Raw genomic sequence first — 6,000 nt, forward strand, 5'->3', positions numbered from 1 at the left:
TATACTTCAGGCTCTTGTGATCCGAGTAAATCTCGCATCGATTACCCATGAGGTAATGACGCCATACTTTTAGTGCTAAAACCACGGCTGCTAGCTCTAAGTCATGGGTTGGATAGTTTTGTTCATGCTGCTTCAGCTGCCTTGACAGGTAAGATATCACCTTTCCTTCTTGCATCAGCACACATCCAAGACCAATCTTGGAGGCGTCACAGTACACATCAAATGGCTTGGTGATGTCTGGCATAACCAGTATTGGGGCTGAGGTCAATCTGCTCTTGAGCTGTTGAAAGCTCTCTTCACACTTGTCGGTCCATTCGAACTTCTTGTCCTTCTTCAATAATTGTGTCATCGGTCTTGCTATGCTCGAGAATCCTTCAACGAATCGGCGGTAATATCCCGCCAATCCGAGAAATGCACGGACTTCGGTCTGAGTGGTTGGGGCTTTCCATTCTTCAACAGTCTTGATTTTTGCGGGGTCAACGGCAATTCCTCCGGATGACAAGATATGACCCAAGAATCCTACTTCCTTCAACCAGAACTCACACTTGCTGAACTTGGCATACAACTGATGCTCCCGAAGGGTATCTAGGACCACTTCCAAATGTTGCTCATGTTCTTCTTCGGACTTGGAGTAGATGAGGATGTCGTCGATGAAGACAACGACAAACTTGTCTAGGAAGTTCATAAAGATCTTATTCATGAGATTCATGAAGTAAGCGGGGGCATTGGTCAATCCAAATGACATGACATTGTACTCGTACAATCCATATCTGGTGGTAAAGGCAGTTTTGGGGATATCGGTGGCACGAATCTTCAGCTGATGGTATCCTGTCCGCAGATCAATCTTTGAGAATACTTGGGCACCGGTCAGCTGGTCAAACAGATCTTCGATCTTGGGCAGCGGATACTTGTTCTTGATGGTGACATCGTTAAGCTTACGATAGTCCGTAACCAAACGAGTGGCACCGTCCTTCTTATCCACAAACAAAACTGGTGATCTCCAAGGCGACTCACTTGGTTGAATCAGACCTTTGAATAGCATATCATCCAGTTGCTTCTTCAGTTGCACTAACTCTGCCGGGTTCATGCTATAGGCTCTCTGGGCTATAGGTCCGGTTCCAGGGATTAACTCGATGATAAACTCGATATCCCGATCTGGGGGCATACCGGGTAGATCATCCGGAAACACATCAGGGTATGGACAAACGACCCTGATCTGATCCAAAGTGGGTTTGGCTAGACTTTGGTTGCAGGTAAACTTTCTGGGAAGTCTTTCAGATATGTGCTCAACTACTACTCCGGTGCTACTAGTCATGGTGATGGCCTTCTTGGCACAATCAATCAGTCCATGATGTTTCGCCATCCAGTCCATACCCAGGACTACTTCCAAACCTTTGGCTCCCAGAACAATCAAATTTGCATAAAATTCTATTTCATGAATTCTGATTGGCACATCTTTGCAAATTTTTCTAGCTTTAGTTGTTGATCCAGGTATTTGAACTATCATGACATGCTTCAAACTGATGGGTTGAATCTTACTAGTGCATGCAAAATCTTCGGTAACAAATGAATGCGATGCTCCAGAATCAAACAGCACTCTTGCAGGTATTGAGTTAACAGAGAACATACCCAGCACAACATCTGGGGCTTCCTGAGCTTCTTCTGCATTCATGTGATAGAGGCGGCCATTGCGGTTGTTCGGGTTGTTGGGGGCAAACTTCTTGTTGTTGGTGACACGGCGTTGCTGCTGAGCAGGGCCTGAGGTGTTGGCGGCAGTCTTGGCGAGCTTCTTGGGGCACTCGTAGGAGAAGTGCCCCGCCACTCCGCACTCGTAGCAGTTGTAGGTGGACTTGTCCTTGGGGGTGATGGGAACAACATTGCTCCCAGTCCTTGGAGCGGTGTTGGAGTTGTTGTTGGGGGCGCGGGGTGGAGCGCGGTTGAAGTTGTTGTTGTTGTTGTTGTTGTAGTTGCTGTGGCCTCCTGGCCTGGGGTTTCCTCCACTCCGGTTCTAATAACTCGGACGTGGATTCTGCATCGGGGGCTTGTTGTTTCTTGGGGCGAACCCTCCACTTAAGCTGGGGCGATACTTGTGGGTATTGCTGGGCCCACTCTGATTCATCATGCGGCGCTTGCGGTTCTCATTGGCTTGGTGTATCTTCCCCTCCATCTGAATGGCGGAGTCAACGAGGGCTTCTAAGTCAGCAAAGGGGATATTGATCAGTACAGTCTGCATCTCATCATGCAGTCCATTCAGAAACCTCTCCTTCCTCTTCTCGACGGTGTCCGTCTCATCCAGGGCGTACCTTGACAAAGTGAGGAATTTGTCGCGGTATTCCACCACGGTCATCCGGCCTTGCTTCAGTTCCCTGAACTCATCCCTCATCTTCTTGATCAGGCCCGGAGGCACATGATACTTGCTAAACCTGAGTTTGAAGTCCTCCCAAGTCATCATTTGCCCCGCATTCAATGCGCGAGCACTTGTCCACCAGGCACGTGCAGGTCCAGCCAGATAGTGGGTGGCGAACAACACCTTCTCGTTGTCCTCCACTCCGGCAACCTCGAGATTGTTCTCCATGGTTTGGAGCCAATCATCAGCATCGAGGGGTTCCTCCGTCTTGCTGAACACCGGTGGGTTGGTGTTTTGGAAGTTCTTCAACTTTGACCCTGGGTGGTCGTGGTTTCCATGGCCTTGATTTCCCTGAGCTATCTGTTGAAGTGCAGCTAAGTTGGCTTGCCGGTCAGCTCTCTTAGCTTCTCTATCTGCCAACATCTGTTGCAGCATTTGCAGCATTGCGGTTTCGCTGCGGGTTGGGGGTGCCATCTGAACAGTGATAGGGATCATGAGGTGAGAGGGAAATTTCTATGGCTCATTTTGGGATAAAAATTTCGCACAATTTAAAACTTGATTCATAAAATAATAATAATAATATTACACACACACAAACATAGTCATGGAGGTAGCAAATATTACAAGCCAACAAATCCGGAGGGTTTGAAGAACCCTTTCAACCATCTACGATACATGGGGCGGATACAAAGGACCGATACATAACACGGGGCGCAAGTGCTCAGACGGGACTACTCGCCATCGACGTTGATCGGGTAGACGTTGTCTACCCCGGCAGCAAGGTGCTCGTGGCCATCCTCGTAAGGGTGGAACTCCAGGTCATCGTCTTCCTCCTCCTCGTAGTCGTCGTCGTTGCTGACGTAGGAGTAGCCGTCCCCCTGGATGTTCTCCCCTTCACCTTCGCCCTCCAGCTCCTGGATCTGCTCGGCTTGGGTGGCGATGGTCGCCTTCAGAGTGGCGATCCTGGCCTTGAGGCGGTTGATGGCGTAGTCCTTCTTCTGGTTGAGGCGGCGGAGAGCCCTGCGCTCCCCGGCGATGACCTTGATGGTCTCCGCCTGCTGCGCCAACTGATGGTGGGTGTGGTTGGCATACTCGCGGGAGTTGTCCAAGTCGATGCGGGTCTCATTCAACATGAATTCGAGATGATCCACATGGTGGCGCAGTTGCGGGTGCGACGGCAGGTTCATTGGCACCCCAAGAGAGTTGTGCCTTGCATAGTGCACAAAGCGACTACTCTCGAGGTCCATGATGTTTTGGCCGCACAGACGTGCGAGCCCCTCCTGAAGTCCACGGGCGAGACCGTCCGCCCAGTTGTTCTCCCGGAAGGAGAACTGGATCCTCGCGCTCATTGGGAGCGTGAACCTTCCACGGAGGTCCACCATGATCACCCATTGGAGTTGACCACCGGGCTGGTCGTTGATCATTCCACCAAAGACCTCCGGTGGTGGGCGTCCGAGGAATTCCGAGAGGGAGAAGAGATCCCTCTCGAAAATGATCTCTCCACCATTCCCCAACTGATAGAACTCAGTCTGGAGGAAAGGCTGCGCATCAACGACGTGATCCATCTGTAGAGGGATTAGATGATTAAGTTAGAGAGGTGCAAGTGTTCCAAATTTTAATTCACTCATAAGAAAGAGCATGAATTTAAAGTTTGCCAAAGACTCTTCAAGGTAAGAGGGGGAATAACGTTTTCGTAACTAGTCAATTCATGGAATTTGAAACTAAGTTTTTGAGCGTCCATTCTAACTAGGGTCTCCTAAGGTCAAACAATGGCTCTGATACCAACTTGTCAACACCCGGATTTTTAAGTCCAGATGCCTATTATGCCGTACATCGCAATCCCAGGAATAATGTTTTTGCGAGACATAATAGTAAGTAGCATAGAGTCATCATTTATTACAACACATATTGTCTTACAACCATAGATCACATGATCCAATATTACACGAATATATTGTTCAACAACACAAATAGTAGCGAAAGCGAAGTAGTAGTGGACTATCTATTCCACAGGCAACGCTTGACGTTAGAAGACGATCCTAGTTATCGTAGACGTCCTGCTGTCCATCATCCTGATACTGTTGCTCTCCTTCAAAGTCTGGCATTTGAATAGCCAGGGCAAAGCCATGAGTACTTTAAAGTACTCGCAAACTAACTCTAAAGTAATTACTTATTAAGTGTAGTAAAGGGGGTGCTAAGCTCTAGGTTTATTTGCATAAAGCCAAGTTTTAGTTTGATAAACATTTAGTAAAGCCTTATCATGGGCTAGACTAACTCAAGTGGGAACATTAGTGTCATTCCCACAACTCATTATGATTCACCATAGTATCACCTTTCAATTCATCTATCCTTTTTAAGATCAAATTCTGATAACGGTGATAGTATGGCCTTTCCAATCGTCCGTAACCGTGGACACGGCTATTTGAATAGGTTTAACACTCTGCAGAGGTTGTACTCTTGTGCCACAACTTTTGATTACATCCGTCGAGGATAACCCCGAATCATCGTAACACAGTACACGGATCATCAACCATAACCTTTCACTTATATATGCTAGTATGAGTACCTCTCCCCATGAGCTTGTCCTCCCGGTGAAAACCGCAGTTAACCCGGGAACTGCACAGGGCTTGGGCCGTACATTCACCTCATATTAACATCGTTCCAACTTAATGGAGGCAGCCTCGGCGTAACCCCTATGATGTTTGTTTAGAGGGAACCCATACTAAAATACACAAGTTTCTAGTTAAGCCCTACCCATAATCAGGTATTGTGGGGGTACTTGTATAATTGGAAGGGTATCGCATTCAAACCCAATCATCAGTTTTATCGAAAATCACCATCTTCTCTTGTTCATATCCACATCCACTTTACATTCTTTCAAAGTTATTTCACTTCACCATGTCCCCATCTAGAGTAGTCAATTTTAATTGATTAGCACTAGCAACTATTTCATGAGGGGTGCTATCTAGCTTTGATTTGTGCTAAGCTAAACTTCAATATTGTTCTACTCTAGACCAAGTGAATCATAAATTGAAAGTACTTTGAAATAAATAAGCAAAAGTAAATGTAAAGTAAAAACATGGGATAGGTAAGACATAATATAAAGTGGGATGGTGCCTTTGCTCTTGTAGAGCTAAGCATTTGTGTTTAGCAAGGGTTAGCTTGCCTTGAGCAGGGTAGTTATCGAAGTTCTCCTCTTCTTCTTGGGAGTAGGCTTCCTCCTCTTGATATTCCTCGTTACTAGCGTCTATATACGAATACGAGGTATAAATACTAAACCAAGCTCACATACTAAACTAAAAACACTCAAAAGAGTTCACACACTAATCCTATCATCAATCAAACATGGCATGGTGGATTACTTGATTGATTCTTATTTAAAAGAAAAATAATTTCCTCTCATTATTCTTATTTCTTTAATTTGCTATTTAGATCTTTAGAGAAATTAATTTCTTCTCATTACATCTTATTAAGATTTAATCTCTTCATATAATAATCAGGTATGAAATATAGGTTGACCAAAGTCAACATTCCATATCTATTATATGTGAGTATATTTTAATTGAAGTGCTACACTTCACATAGTTTAATACTAACATTTAAATGAATTAAAATCTCTAAGTAATAATTATCAGAGGTTCATTAGCCTAAGT

Source organism: Lolium perenne, chromosome 7 (assembly GCF_019359855.2).
Source record: "Lolium perenne isolate Kyuss_39 chromosome 7, Kyuss_2.0, whole genome shotgun sequence".
In the NCBI taxonomy this organism is placed as follows: Eukaryota; Viridiplantae; Streptophyta; class Magnoliopsida; order Poales; family Poaceae; genus Lolium; species Lolium perenne.